The sequence below is a fragment of the Ascaphus truei genome, chromosome 4 (genome assembly GCF_040206685.1).
Source record: "Ascaphus truei isolate aAscTru1 chromosome 4, aAscTru1.hap1, whole genome shotgun sequence".
Classification (NCBI taxonomy): domain Eukaryota; kingdom Metazoa; phylum Chordata; class Amphibia; order Anura; family Ascaphidae; genus Ascaphus; species Ascaphus truei.
In genome coordinates, this window is record NC_134486.1 from 290,292,546 (window position 1) to 290,309,123 (window position 16,578).

At 48.5% G+C, this 16,578-nt stretch overlaps 1 long non-coding RNA gene across 2 annotated transcripts in view; it reads left to right on the forward strand.

Moving 5' to 3' along the window:
* Window positions 1–5,477: 5,477 nt before the first annotated feature.
* Window positions 5,478–16,578, forward strand: part of LOC142493509 (uncharacterized) — a 184,842-nt gene continuing 173,741 nt past the window's right edge. For both annotated transcript variants that reach the window (XR_012801126.1, XR_012801125.1), the window contains exon 1: window positions 5,478–5,872. This is a non-coding gene — a long non-coding RNA (uncharacterized LOC142493509). The remainder of the gene's footprint in view (window positions 5,873–16,578) is intronic.

Here is a 16,578-nt window from a genome sequence, read left to right on the forward strand (position 1 = left end):
ATGCAGCAAGCTTAAGCCTATAGGGAACCATGTTAAAAATGGTTATTGAGGCAAAAAGTGACAGTGTGCTCATTTGCATGTCATTTCCCAGAATCCCTTGCTGCAGTGGAAGTGCTGTATGCTGGGTGATAATGGGGAAAGGCGGGGTTGCAGACCTGCCTAAGACATGCAGATGAGCATACAGTTATATTTGTGTGTATATATCTATATCTATATCTATATATATATATATATATCTATATCTATATCTATATCTATATCTATATCTCTATATCTCTTAAAACGTGATGGTAAACCCTACAGTCTTGAAAATGCAAAGCCAGCAGTACAACCAACTTCACACTGATGATACCCATTAAGGTTGAAACATAAAGACAAAAAAGACACAGCGCACAACGCTCATAGTGCATAAAACAATATAATAATGGTACAATTAATTAGGGTAAGTAATGTGCGTACATCAATAAAGATAAATAAATGCAGTTAGGGATAATGTTACCCAACGCCTCAGGAAACCGGAAGGAGTATCCTCTCAAGGGTTATGGCGCTGGTGTCTCGGATACAGGATCCTATTGGTATGTAGGTAAGTAGATCGCCTCTAAAAAAGTTCTTTTCCCCCAAGAGCACGAGTCCAAAGCTGCTGCTGCCACTTGCAGTCCTTTGCCAGAGCACAGCTCCACACCGGCCGGGTCCTCTCACTCCCCTCTGTGCAGAAGCACTTCCGGGTCGATGACGTCACCACGGGGGGGGAGCGCTGGTAATCGCGCCGTTCACACTCGATCAGCTCAGATGGTGGGGTAATAGATTAGAGGTTGAGCTCTTGTCCAGTCATCCAACGCGTTTCGAAACGAAAACGTTTCTTCATCAGGGATATAAATTGAAGTGGTTCCGGATCAGTTATAAAACTTATAACTGATCCGGAACCACTTCAATTTATATCCCTGATGAAGAAACGTTTTCGTTTCGAAACGCGTTGGATGACTGGACAAGAGCTCAACCTCTAATCTATTACCCCACCATCTGAGCTGATCGAGTGTGAACGGCGCGATTACCAGCGCTCCCCCCCCGTGGTGACGTCATCGACCCGGAAGTGCTTCTGCACAGAGGGGAGTGAGAGGACCCGGCCGGTGTGGAGCTGTGCTCTGGCAAAGGACTGCAAGTGGCAGCAGCAGCTTTGGACTCGTGCTCTTGGGGGAAAAGAACTTTTTTAGAGGCGATCTACTTACCTACATACCAATAGGATCCTGTATCCGAGACACCAGCGCCATAACCCTTGAGAGGATACTCCTTCCGGTTTCCTGAGGCGTTGGGTAACATTATCCCTAACTGCATTTATTTATCTTTATTGATGTACGCACATTACTTACCCTAATTAATTGTACCATTATTATATTGTTTTATGCACTATGAGCGTTGTGCGCTGTGTCTTTTTTGTCTTTATCTGCTAGTCTAGGGGGTTTCTGAGCCCCCCCTCCATCGCAGCTGCAGACGCTCCGTTTAAGGTTATGTTTTTTAACACCTATTATCACGTCACTTAATTAGTTAGCTGCGCACTTTATTTTCTTTTCACTTAAGGTTGAAACATGTCTGTGAATGGATTCTCTGGCTTTGCATCTGATTCACATGCTGTGCTTTTACAGCTGTGTTAACAGCGAGCATTAGCTTATATGGGCTTAATGTAGCAATGGTTTTTCGGACAAAAGGTGACACATTGTGTGCTTATTTGCATGTAATTTCCCAGAATCCCTTGCTGCAGTGGGAGCACTGTATGCTGGGGATAATGGTGAAAGGCATGGTTGCAGACCTGCCTAAGACATGTGCTCACAAGTGATCTTTTTATTTGCTATATGCAATACGGTGGAGGTTTCTTGTTGCCTTTTTTTTACCCACCATAACTTAAAACGTGATGGTATATCCAGCCACCATCCAGCAGCCATTCTCTTGATATCACATAGACGACCTGATGGTTAGCTGAAAATTTCTATTTTGTTTCTACTTTCTCCCTCATTTTACGCAGGACAAGAGATGTTTGAGGTGTGAAGGTACAATTACTACATAAAGGGCCAGGCTTTACGGGGCCCAACGCGGCATGCTGGCAGCGGGGCACCCCCTGTAGAAGTAGGTAAGGGTACTTACCTGCAGCCTGAGGTGATTCCTTGAAGTATAGCCCTCCTCCTGCAGTGTAGCGGCATCATGCCGACATGGGGTGGTATGTCATCATGGCAACGCGGTGTCATGTGACATCACGTTGTCATGGCAACCTGTAATTTGATGTTGGATCACCATGACAAACCAACACTGCAGGAGGAAGGCCGCTCCGGAGAAGGTAAGACTCCCAGTCTCCCTCCCCCCCCCCACCCCACTCAACACACACACCTCCCCCTCTTACCTTGGGGTGAAAAGCAGGGGTCCCCGCGCTCCCTCCTCTGGTCTGGCGGAAGTTGGATCCCAGCGCTGACAGGAGGAGGGAGCGCACCTTGCCCTAAGGCCGGCCCTGAGTCATCCACACTCATAAATGTGAGAAATGTCTTGCATTTTTTGTACCATTATTCTATTACCAGTTTTGTAAAGTGAAAGGTTGTTTGTTTTTCTTCTTTTTTTACATGTATTCATTCAAACTGTCCTTTATACAGTAACCATTCCATAACTAGCTCTATTAAAGCTTCAGTCCCAGGTGCCTATCTTTTATTACTCCTTTATTTTAGTTATTGGTTATTACCAGGTTCCTGTGCTTTTTTAATGAGAGATTTTACTTTTATAATGTTGCAATCTGGAGATATCAGCCTTCAATAAAATCATAGGCTTGTACTAATATGAAAATTAAACATCATTCAGTATGTGCATCAATACAATCTACACACTGACAAGCAATTCGCTAAGTTGCTGATCGATCAGTTCTCCTGTAATCGATCGCTGACGATTCGGCTCGGGGTTCACTAAATGCATCTTGGGTAATCTTCTGCTGCACTGACAGCCAAAGTTCTAAGAGGAAGATCATGTGACCAGGCAGGCACTAGATTCAATTGGTTCACTGCTAGAAAGGGCAGGGCTCAAAAAGGTGATGCTGTTTCAGAAGGGGATGTGACTTTGTAAATGGTTGCTATAGGAACAAAAATGCTTGTTACATTAGAATACATTAAAATGTCTTTAAACTTGTTTTTTTTGTTTGTTTTTTTTAATGCTACAAGTATTATCTCACAGTACAGTACAGATTTTATAAAAAAAAAAACACATGTAGGATATTGCTTGAACTGCAGCTTTAATTGGAGGAAGCTTGATTGATAAAGGCTTACTTTAGTATTTGTAATGCTATATCGGAGAGTGTATCACTCTCCTATCACCCCAAATACGTCAATGGATTTTCACAGTGGTGTCAGAATTACCAGTTAAAAGATGCAATTTAACATTACCGGACAAAAAAATGACTTTTGAAAACAATCTAATATATATGTATATATCTTCCTTAAACAAATCCACCTGTGCTAAAAACAAAGATTTTGCCGTTTCTTTTTAATCAATAAAAAATGGCTTTTCTTAGGAGTCCCTAAATGTTGCTGTTTGTCAGTCGTGTTTTCTTTACCCTTCACCCATCCTTTTTATATCTGAGAGCCAATGAGGATCCCGCACACCCACTAACACTGCAGCATTATTTAGCAGTGGCGCTACCGAAGACCATGGTTTAGGAAATAACACACGCGTTATCAAATGAGTTATTTTGTGATAATGTCTGCTACATCTGTAGGTGTCAGATTGTGGTAGAACAGGCATCAACCACCTAGAAGTAACCAGTGGTGGGATTAAGAAATATTAGTAACCGGTTCTTGCCTTCAGCGGCGTCCTCCCGGCATCTTCCTCCTGCAACTCTTTGGCGGGCAGCGGGCGGCATCTCCCAGCATGCTCCGGCATCGTATGCTCCACCTGCATATCTCAATATGGCCACGCTGCGTTGCCATGACGCCGCGTAACGTTGTGACGTCACTTAGCGTCCCATTGTCATAGCAATGGGCATCACGTGATGCGGTTACGTCACGTGGCATTCCTGTTGGCATGGCAATGCAGTGCTATTTGACGTGGCGCGGCCATAATGAGAAGATATGCAGGGGAAAGATCCTGGAAGATGCCGCCCGCACAGGTGAGTGAATTAAGCACCGGTTCGGCGAACTTGTGAAATTTTAGGAACAGGTTTACACAAACCGGTGCAAACCGGCTGAATCCCACCACTGGATGTAACCCCTTAAACATGTCATTGCCCTTATTACACTTTGTTCCAAGGGGAGTTTTCCATTTCAATGGTCATCTCCTCAGGCAGGAAACATAAAATCGCATTTTTGAGGCTACTGTACCTTCATAGCTGTAAATATTTTGGGAGCCAGCAACTCTGTAGCTAATCATTATTATCTGCGACCTATTAGGCTGCGGCCATAGTGCGCACGCGACTGAGCGCAAGTAGGCACGCGCGTATGTCGCATGAGCGATTTGTGAACTCAGTTCATCACGCGACGGGGAGGCATGGCCGTGATGTCACCAGGCTGGTTCGCCCTCATTGGTGCAAACGCGGCCGGCTAGCGGAATTTTTTTTTGTCTGCTCAAAATCCTGCCGCGCACGTCGCATAGCGCGCAGCATGGCCGGACTGGTGCACTATGTCCGCAGCATAATGTTACACCAGAGAAATGTTCGTGATAACGGTATATTTGCTACCCTGTACTAATGACGTCACGTGCCTGTAGTTGCCGAGATCTGTGTCCTGCAGGGTTGAGCGATGGGGGCGTGGCGAAGGCATGCCGTGGGGCATGCCCGTGACATCACGAGCTGTTCGCCCCCATTGGTTGAACTGCGCACGTGACCCGGCCATCGCACAGCAAAGTTCGCCATGCATCGGCCGCCTCGGCGCTCACATGCATTATGGACGTGCGCATTGGCCTCCATTGGTTTGGATTTGGCACGAGAGACGTCAGGATGTGGCCTTAGCCACTGCAATTCCTCATGCCACAGAAGAGGATAATGCAAGAGCAATTTTGCTTTTTTTTTTTTTAGAATACAACCATTTCTACTATTGTGAAAGATAAGAGATCAGCGGCTTTCTTTTAAATGTTTATTAAAACGTTTTAAAAAAATCACCACAAAATATGTAACTGCAATAGGAAATGTCCACAAAGCAACATACACATTACTTGCCATTAAACATTGTATTGTATGTCGTTATTGAACATTGAACTATAAGCAGTGGATGAGTCTGCTAAATGGTGCCACAGGCCATGCTGCTTAGCTCCCCCATACACAGCAGAGCAGCTAACCAATGGACACTAGGAGTGGACGCGCACGCGCACTCTCAGCCCGCCCCTCCCGCACGCGCACCCTCACATCCCGCCCCTCCCGCACGCGCACCCTCACATCCCGCCCCTCCGAAAACCAGCCTCTCGGACCACCCAGGAGATGGGCGGTAATAACCGCGCGCGCGCGCGCGCTCACAGCCAGACGAGGCAGCTCGCGCCTGCTCTTTCTGTGTGTGAGCGGCACGTCACCCGGTTGTCCTCGCGCCTATGCCGTTATTCGCCATTTCGTTGCACCGACCCCTCCCACCACCACCCCCCTTATTAGAGCCCAGGCAGGGAGGTGTTCTTCGGTCTCATGGGAGTGGGTAGATGTGTTGAGCTGCTGGCTGTGTGGTGTAAAACATGGCCGACAATTGACAAGTCCCGCTCTTTTCTGCAGCAGATGTCAATTCACGTCTCACCTCAGCTGACTCCGCATGCCTTTGCAGCGAGCCTCCCCCTCCCTCAGATATTCCGCCCTGCATGTCTGGGCAATGGAAACTTGGAAAACCTACTGTGTTGGGTTTATATTTTATTTTTTTGTAACTTAAACGGAAAGGTAATATAACAATCTCATCTTAACCCCTTGTTGACAGTGTATTGCAGTGAGGCTGTTAAAGTACGTTTTATTTGTTATTAATTGTGCATCCATTAAAGCTGCAGTTCATGCAATATCCTGCATGTGTGTTTTTTTTTTTTAAATAAATCAGTTCTGTAGTAAGAAAAAATACTTTTAGCATTTTCTGTTTAAAAAACAACAACTTTGAAAGACCAATTTTCTTGTATTCTATTTTAACAAGCATGCTTGTTCCTATAGCAACGGTTTACATTCCCCATATTTAAAGATGTCGTCAAACTTTGCCGATCAATAGACGGAGAACGAATTGACTGGCAGCTATGCCGTTTTTTCGTTAAGTAGAGATTGCCCACATAAAACTATTGAAGTTTAAAAAACGGGATCCTGAACTGCAGCTTTAAGTTTGTGGTGCTCTGAGTATTTTCATGATACAGTAGTCTACACAGGTGCATAATGTTGGAATACATTTAGGGTTACCAGATGTCCCAGTTTTTAGTGCTGTGTCCTGACTTTCGGGTGCTATCCTGTTTTTTTGGAGCACCAACCGCGCATGCGCAAAGACTGCTCGTGCGCATGCGTGATCGGCACTTGCTGGCTGCACGTGCGCGCTCACAGCAAGCTCCGAATAAGGCTCAGATCAGACAGGAAGCTTAGCGACGTGCGCGCACACGTTCGTCACTCTTTGAGGCTAGTGGATGACAGTTGTCACACACAGCTTGTGCCGGCAAACTACAGTGTTGACGCTGCGACATTTTGCCGCCACAACCCAAATTGAAATTTGGGGCTTCAGTCGCGTGACGTGAGCTGGTTCAGCCACTAAAGGCGAACCAGCTCTGTGACGTTTGTCACGCCCCTCCCCCCCTGCCGGGACCCAACTCCTGCAGTTTGAGCACAGATCGCTAGACTGCAGGAGCGCGCGGCGGAGGCGCAGACGTAGCAGCCAGTCTGAGCTCGGCCTAAGCATGAGTGACATTTTGCCGTGACGAATATGGTCACACTAAATATATTGTTATAAATAGTCCATTGCAGGAAAGGCATGAGCGTACACAGGGAGATATCACATCATCCTTTTCTTTTGTAGTATTATTTATTAGCAGCCATTATTTTTCTTTTTGTCTCATAGTGGCTGAAGTAGGATGGTAGCACGGGTGACCCAATAACAATGTTTTTTTTTATTTCAAGCCCACGTATATTGTCAAAGAAATAAAGACCCACTTTTTCTAAAGTTTTCCCTGCTTTGTGTATTAACCATTTGATTACAAGAGGTGCCAGTTAGATCATCTGGCAGCCAAAGAGTTAATATATTTATATGATGGGGTGGGGTAGAGCAGGGGTGTGCAAACGAATCCCCCAGCATGCTGTGCCCCGCGTTCCCCCTACACCCCCCTTTACCTTGGCTCCGGCATCAAATGACGTCACAGTGCCATGGTCACGTGATCTGCGGCAGCATTTAATGCCGCGTTGCTGGAAGCCAAGGTAAGTGAAGTTACAGAGGTCTTGCGCGGTCCCCCGGCATTTAATTGCCTTGGGGAAGAGTGTGAGGCCTCTGTATCCACCGTGCCCCCCCTTGGAAATCTTGTCTCCCCCTCCTCCCCCAGTTTGCGCACCCCTGGAGATTGGAGTAGAGTAAAGGTGTTAACCTTATGTAGGGAAATATTACCCTAAAATGAGTCAAGGAGACAATGAGACATTGCAGTTTAAACAAATTGCTTTTATTGCACCGGAAGCGTGTACCTGTAGATACTTAAATTCGATAAATGTGTTTCTTGGTACCCTTGTATCCAAATAGGTTTTATTTTATCTGGTAAGTATGTTATTAGAGTATTTTAAGGTGCTTTTCAATAACCAGGTGATAACATATAATTGGTTTTAGAATGTAATCTTTGTTCCCAGTTTCCCAACTTTGGCCTAATATTCTTTGGCACGTTAATGCCTTAAGGCAGGGGTGCGGAAACCTGGGGGGAGTGAGATTTTCCATGGGGGGCGTGGTGGTTAGAGGCACTCACCCCCAAAGCATGAGGCCTCTGTAAGTTCCCTTACCTTGGCTTTGGGCAATGTGACGTGAAATATTAAAACGTACACAGATCTGCTGCAAAACCTTATTGTCGGTCTACACATCACCCTCCACTGAAGAGCAGGTGAGTGTCTGTGGCTGACGGAAGAGAGATGTGTAAGTATTAATATTTCACACTAGGGTATTTGTGCACCCGCAGTTCACCTTTATAATAAGGGAACTCTGATACTGGCTTTGGCCCGCTTTTAATTGCACTAAATCACAAAAGCATATGCTTTGTTTATTTAATTTCTTCAGGGCACTTTCACATATTTCACAACATTTAGTTCACGGGACAATAAGAAATTACATATATTCAGTGTAGGTACCTGCTAAACGGAGGCTACCTTGACGAGGTTGGCAGGCTTGAATCGTGTTTTGATAAAAAGATGCCACCAAATGACTCCTTTGTCACACAGATTTAGGCTGCGCTTATAGTGACGGCGACGCGATCGATGACATCACCCGTCGCCATTGCGATAGTTGTAATTCAAGTTTAGGCGACGCACTGGCTACAATGCCAGTGACATCATAAAAGGGGAAGGCAGAGGGACGGAGTAGCTCTGATTGGCCACAAGGAGAGACCGTCGCCGAAAAAAATCACATAACAGTGACTACCAGGTTTTTGGTAGCGCCGTCGCTTGATCGCGCCGTCGCATGCACTATAAGCGCCGGGACCATACATTTGTTTTGACGCGACGTCGCGTCGCTGGCACTATAAGTGCAGCCTTAGGTTTTAATGTAAACATGTCACTAGCATATTTTAGCCCAAATTGGTAGGAACGCAGGATCTGTTCTTTTGTTTTTTAGTAATTTATTATGTATTTTGTTTCTATGTATTTCTGTGTGACACATTGTATGCTTGGGTATACAATCATAGTCAAGTGGCCTTTGTGTGGAACCAGGTGCAGAGTGTCTGGACAAGGATAAGGTGGGGAAAGGTAAGCCTTGGTGTTGGGAAGGTTACATACTTTAAAACCTGCTCATTGTTCTTTCCCTGGCAGCAAGGCGTCTGCCCCTGCAGGAGGTATGGAGATGTAATTGAGAACTGCTGCTTGGGTTCTAGCCCCGTCAGCTCGATACCCTTTGGGCCGTTCCACTTTCCCACGCTCCAATAGCCACTTTCCCCGGGGCTGTCATTCGGCACAGTCACTGCCCACGGCCCTGATTGGTCCATCCGATCGAGCCCCCAGGTCCTGATTGGCTTCGGTTCTCCATGATTTCAGATGGAGGCAGAGGGTCTATACAAGCCAATGCCGATTGGGGCACCACAGTTTTTTTGTGGTTGATCTTGGTGACTAGAAAACAACTGGAAAGGGCATTATAGACCAGAGGCAGGTATCCTGAGTTACTGGGATTGATGAATCAAGGGGGTATCTAGGATAAGATAGCTTTGGTAGCGCCCTACACGTAGCAAAATAGGAATCCCCTATACTCCATGTTTGTAGTGAGTTATTGCCTTATTTTCTACCCTGTGTTGCTCCTGCCAGAATGAACTGGTTTATTTAACTCATTCTGCCTGATGTTTACCATCCCTGTGAAAGTCTGGTCTACTGTGACGCTCATAACCTCTTGTGGAGTCTATTCTTGATAATAGCCATTTTTGGCTTTGATTTATATCATGTTATTTTATAAAACTCTGCATTTATATTTTTTATGTCTGTAATATTCATTTTATGTAAGCCAGCACTGTACAATCTAAAATGTAATAAGTATTGTCTTTGGGCTCTAATTGAATTTAAAAGATTAATCGCATTTATCGAACACATTTTGCTACATTGGGTTTTTGTTTAAATAATCTTTTCCCGGTACACGGGACCAGGAACTCCTGAGGGAAGTCTATACATTATTATTGGTGGTGGCAGCGTAATTGAGGTGTAGTGTGACTTTTTGGGGGCGATATTGCTCATTTTTAGCGCCCTGGGGAAGGTGAATCAGCTGAATAGCCATAGGTCTTAACCCCTTTCACATACACGAGTCATGTGCACAAAGGTGTGTCATTCATGACATTCCTCCCTGGTCAATTTCCAAAACAGAACAAGATCCACACAGTCACATATCAGTCTATCCCTACTAGAACTCTACTATGAAATTCTACACCATTTCTTGTTTAGGCACGTTGCTTTCATTTGACCGGGGCTTTGCAGATCGTGCAAACCGTTGAGGATTGCTAATCCCAGCCTTCAGTGTTTTTAGTGGCTATAATAAGCCTGTGTAGCCCTTTTTCTGAACCCTCCCAAAGGAACTACTGGTCACTGTACGACACCTGCGGCTCCAGGAGATCTGAGCCTCCGCTAGCTGGGAGCCTGGGGTAACACTTATACATATACTTAGCGCAGCGCCTCCACTTAACCAGGATCCCCGTGACGTAAGATTCCCCTGGGCAAGAATCATACAACACCTTGTGATTGTAACTGGTTTTTACTGTAATAATGCAACGTAGCAATAACATATAACATGTACTTATACTCTAACGGTATAACCTTAGTGGCTGCCCACTCATCAGGAGCAACATCTCCATCCCCCTCACCGCGTGCCCCACACACCGTGTCCATGTATAGTATATGTATAGGCTCAGTTCTTTAACCACTCGCTCAGTGTTACTAAAGAGTTTAGCCTAAGGCGGGATCAGCGCCTGTTGACCGGTGTTGGTGCACTTGTTGTTATAGTACCTTCCGGTCACTGCGGTGACCGGTACCTCTTCGCAAAGGGTCAGATGAATTAGCGGTCTGCCTCCTGGGTCTCAATGTCCAGACGTCTGGTCCCAGACAACTCGCCAGCAAGCCTGCTCCGCACGCTCTTCCCTTTGTCCCTAGCTGTCTACACAGTAAGGGTGATGCTCGCTACCATTATGGCCGTCCCTGTAGCACCGCAACCTTTGGTGACTTGAGGGAACACTCCTAGGGGCCTATGGGGTAGCCTGTCCTATGCAGGTGGGTCACTGACCCCCTGCATCCACACTACCTCTCCCTTCACCTCCCGGATCCCCTCTCACTAACTCAGCCTAACACCTGCAGTAAACACACTGCACTCACACAGTACCTGTAGCAACCGCACTGCACTCAACCGCACTGCCTGCAGCAACCGCACTGCACTCAACCGGTACCTGCAGCAACCCACTTCACTCACACCGTACCTGCAGCAACCCACTGCACTCACACCGTACCTGCAGCAACCTACTGCACTCACACCGTACCTGCAGCAACCCACTGCACTCAACCGGGTACCTGCCTCAACCGTGCTGCACACTCACACTGTGCCTACTTGTCAGCGCTCACAGCACTGCCAGCCGTGACACTGACAAGACTGCACACTCACACCTAAGGGCAGGGTCCCTAACCTAGGGGCCGTCCCTCAGTACTTACCCCGTACCCTGGTGGGGATTGGGGCCTGCCTTGGATCTGGGGATGCCATACCTGGTGTAGGAGCCACTTGCTCCCTACACCCTTCCTCCCCCTTCCTGCTCCCAGCTCCAACTGCTGTTCCTAAGCCAGCGAATTGTATCTTTCTCCCCGCCTGAGAATCCTGGTCTCTCATTGGTTCTTCACATCAGGTGACTGCCCAGGAGCTCATGGGAGTTGTAGTTTCTCCACAGAGCCTCTGACTTAATCTGCACAGACACACAGCTCAGCTATTGCATCAGCCACTGCCTGTCTCACTCTGCTCTGGCACACTGCAACACTGTTGCAGACACTCCACATGCCTCTCACTGAACAGAATCAAACACCAACTGAACACACATATCAGGTTCCTACCACATCCTTACATTCTCCCCCTTGCAGAATCCAACGACCCCGCTTGGGCCACACCTACATAACTATACACAGAATGTTATTAACCAAAAATAACGCAACACAGTACATCTTACTTATCACTCTATATTAAATGGCATTTTCCCATTGGTACCCAACATCATCCCGTGGATACCCGAGGTCAGCTGAGTCTCATAGGGGAGTGCCCCTAACTGATTGGGTGAGGGTATCCCACCTTGACTCCTGTGAGTCTTTTGGAACTCAAGATCAGGTGTTACAGTCTCTACCGCCAAACCATCGCCTCCCCCTCGCAAAAAAAATAGTACAGGGTTTTTGGTATTGCCCCTTGCCGGATCCTCCGGTTTCGTCTCACGGGAGACAGTGATGTTCAGTCTCTTGCCTCGGTCCACCACATGGCAAACTAAACGCGCCATCGTGCGCATGGTAGAGGCCACAACTACCAGAACGGTCTCAGCACAGTCTTTGTTCGCTCCAGCAATCCCTTTAACGGTGACATCTTCTGGGGACAGCACAATGTCTACGTGCAGGCCCACGTCTGGAGAAGAAACAGCTTGGAGATTCCTCGTGTAGGAGTAGGCGTCGCTCCGGGCCGCTGTACCGGATACCTCGATGAGGTCAAATCCTCTCCCTGTTCTGCAGAGATCTTCTGGGGGAGACACCTCCACCAGGACGCGATGACGAGGTGAGCCCATCGCCCGGGTGACCCTACCTTTGGAGCCACCAGGCTCCACGATCACCGGGGAGCTCACACCCGACACCCCTGGGGCAGTCAACTCACCCCTGTCGTCGTTGGCAGGTACTGATCCCGAGCCTGGGACCCCTGGTACCATCGTAGAAGGCCGGACTGGCCACAGTAGGGCACACGGACCCACAGCAGGCTCTACATCCGCCGAAATAGTTGGCTCAGTGACTTGGCACGAGTGGTCCGCCGGCAGGCGCATCACCACGAGTTGTTGGTCACTGGAATCACCAAAAGAGGATGGGGGTATAGACACCTTACCCTGTGATTCTGGGATCGGCGGTTCTGGGCTCTGTGGTTCCAGCTCGGGAACCGTGTCTGGAACCGACATCTGGGGTTCCAACATCTGTGACTCTGCCTTCGGCGGCTCCGGCTCTGGACCTGAGTCTAGAATGTCCATTTGGGCACACGGGCCCTCCATAGCTGAGGTAGTTGGACTAGCAGCGGCGCTGACCGCCGGGGTAGAGACATCAGGTGCCTCTTTTGCCACGGTTTCCGCCAGCAGAGGTTCCTGCTCTACTATTAGGGATGTCCCCTTTGAGAGGGTCTGGAACCGTTTCTGCAACATTGGTTTGGGCACACGGGTCCCCTGAGGCCTCTGGAATTAGGACAGACTGATTACCAGCATAACTCACTTTAGTAGAGAGGTCAGGCTCCTCCTCTTCTTTCTCTAGCGGTTCTGTAGGCTGCAGCAGCTTGGGACACAGGAACCGTGCCCCACAGCAGGCACACTGGGTCCCCAGGTCAATTCACAACCTGGGAAATCACATTTAGAACAGGGACCTTGGAGACACTTCTTCCCTTCCACTTGTGTTACGAACACCCCACGCGGTAGCTGATAGGCATCAAAGTCCTCACTACCAGGTATATTCAAGTCCCTTTGTAAGCATGGACACAAAATAACGGTTACGTTCATCCCTCTTGTTCGCCAGGCTCTATACAACTGAGGGGGTGATTTAATGCAGCCGTCACCTATCTTATGGTGAACAGACATGGCTGATTGCTGTTTACTGTGCACACTCAGTGTGGGGGCGGGGCTCTGGGTTTCCCGCCAGTCCTGGATACCTGTTTGCAACATTTTCCCGCGCGGGCGGGCAGTCAGCACGTGGGCTCTCCCGCCTTGAGAGCACCCACATGGTGAAACAAAAATAGCACAATTTAGAAAAAAAATTACCAGGCACCCCAGGTCTGATATCTCAGCAGCGCTTCCAAATGTAGCCCTTTTTCTGAACCCTCCCAAAGGAACTACTGGTCACTGTACGACACCTGCGGCTCCAGGAGAACTGAGCCTCCGCTAGCTGGGAGCCTGGGGTAACACTTATACATATACTTAGCGCAGCGCCTCCACTTACCCAGGATCCCCGTGACGTAAGATTCCCCTGGGCAAGAATCATACAACACCTTGTGATTGTAACTGGTTTTTACTGTAATAATGCAACGTAGCAATAACATATAACATGTACTTATACTCTAACGGTATAACCTTAGTGGCGGCCCACTCATCAGGAGCAACGTCTCCATCCCCTCACCGCGTGCCCCACACACCGTGTCCATGTATAGTATATGTATAGGCTCAGTTCTTTAACCACTCGCTCAGTGTTACTAAAGAGTTTAGCCTAAGGCGGGATCAGCGCCTGTTGTCCGGTGTTGGTGCACTTGTTGTTATAGTACCTTCCGGTCACGGCGGTGACCGGTACCTCTTCGCAAAGGGTCAGATGAATTAGCGGTCTGCCTCCTGGGTCTCAATGTCCAGCCGTCTGGTCCCAGACGACTCGCCAGCAAGCCTGCTCCGCACGCTCTTCCCTTTGTCCCTAGCTGTCTACACAGTAAGGGTGATGCTCGCTACCACTATGGCCGTTCCTGCAGCACCGCAACCTTTGGTGACTTGAGGGAACACTCCTAGGGGCCTACGGGGTAGCCTGTCCTATGCAGGTGGGTCACTGACCCCCTGTACCCACAATACCTCTCCGTTCACCTCCCGGATCCCCTCTCACTAACGCAGCCTAACACCTGCAGTAAACACACTGCACTCACACAGTACCTCCAGCAACCGCACTGCACTCAACCGCACTGCCTGCAGCAATCGCACTGCAGTCAACCGGTACCTGCAGCAACCGCACTGCAGTCAACCGGTACCTGCAGCAACCCACTGCACTCAACCGGTACCTGCAGCAACCCACTGCACTCAACCGGTACCTGCAGCAACCCACTGCACTCACACCGTACCTGCAGCAACCCACTGCACTCACACCGTACCTGCCTCAACCGTGCTGCACTGTCACGGGAGATTCCTGTGGCGGGTAGGATCTCGGTGGCCGGAACAGCAGGAGCGTAGTAGGGGTCACAAGCAGAGATCAGAGGCAGGCGGAAGATAGCGAGGTCAGGTAACAAGCAGGGGTCCGAGGCAGGCGGCAGGTAGCGAAGTCAGGTAACAAGCAGAGGTTGGCAACGAGGAGACTGGGGCAGGACAGGTCCGGGAGCAGGGACTGAGACCGGGGAGCAAGGAACAACCAGGGACAAGCCAGATTACCAGCAAGGGCCTTTACTAAGAACAGAATCAAATACAGACGGGTACAGGAACAGATCAGGATAGGAGACAGAGGCATGTGCACAGGAGTCTGACTTGAAACAAAGGCAGAGGAAACAAACAGGAAGCAGGGCTATAAGAGAGGAGCAACAAGAGGACAGACAGACAGAGGAACCCAGAGGAAACAGAAGGCAGCAGCACACCTAGTGGACAAAGAACTAGTGCTAGGCAGGAGGTCTAGGAGACCCTGACATGCACACACACTGTGCCTACTTGTCAGCGCTCACAGCACTGCCAGCCGTGACACTGACAAGACTGCACACTCACACCTAAGGGCAGGGTCCCTAACCTAGGGGCCGTCCCTCAGTACTTACCCCCTACCCTGGTGGGGATTGGGGCCTGCCTGGGATCTGGGGATGCCTTACCTGGTGTAGGAGCCACTTGCTCCCTACACCCTTCCTGCTCCCAGCTCCAACTACCATTCCTAAGCCCGCGAATTGTATCTCTTTCTCCCTGCCTGAGAATCCTTGCCTCTCATTGGTTCTTCACATCAGGTGACTGCCCAGGAGCTCATGGGAGTTGTAGTTTCTCCACGGAGCCTCTCTTGACTTAATCTGCACAGACCCACAGCTCAGCTATTGCATCAGCCACTGCCTGTCTCACTCTGCTCTGGCACACTGCAACACTGTTGCAGACACTCCACATGCCTCTCACTGAACAGAATCAAACACCAACTGAACACACACTGAACACACATATGCGGTTCCTACCACATCCTTACACCTGTTTTGGCCTTTTTATTACAGGTGTCGGCGTAGGGGTATGCACATGTGTATGGCGGCTGCAGCACCATGTAGCTGAGCTGTACTGATGACTTGAGGTGCTACAAAGAGTGCTCCCTAATCCTGGCCTTTTCTGCTTACAGGTGCTCCTAGGTTTGGGTGTTAGGCCGTGATTATACCAGAAAACAAATGGAAACCGCGGCTGGAAAATAAATGGCTGAAATCCGATGAATGTTTACGCGCCTGGAGCAGCAGGGTGGCTGTCTCCTGAAGAGATTTTGAAAATTATTGGCAGGCAGCTGCCGCATCAGGTGAGCGGTTCAGCCAATGAGGGAGAACCGCTCACGGCCACGCCTCCTTGCCTCCTCCTCTTCTGCAATAATCAAGATGCTGCTCAGAAGCAGCGCAGGGTAACGTCACCGGATCGCGGTGCCGCTCAGCAGCATCTGGTATAATCAAGGCCTAACAGCTTCCCAGTTGAAGCAGACCTTGTTGAACCCTCGGCGGCACACAAAAACTTTTGCAATGTTACAACAGCTTCCCAGGACACTTTTTAGTGTGACCTGTTACTGTTGCTTGTTTTCAACCTATCTAATGAGTACACTCTGTGTGCCTGTTGCCTGTCTCTAGAATTATGTGATGCTTAATGGCTTGTTTATTGTTGCACTCTTTGTCCATGTATGTACTTAAACAGGCACTTTCGCCATCACTCTGTTACTATCCAGTTTTACCTATATATTTATCTCCTTATGTCTATTTGTGTATATATATATATTTACACACACACACACACACACACACAACCGTGTTAGTT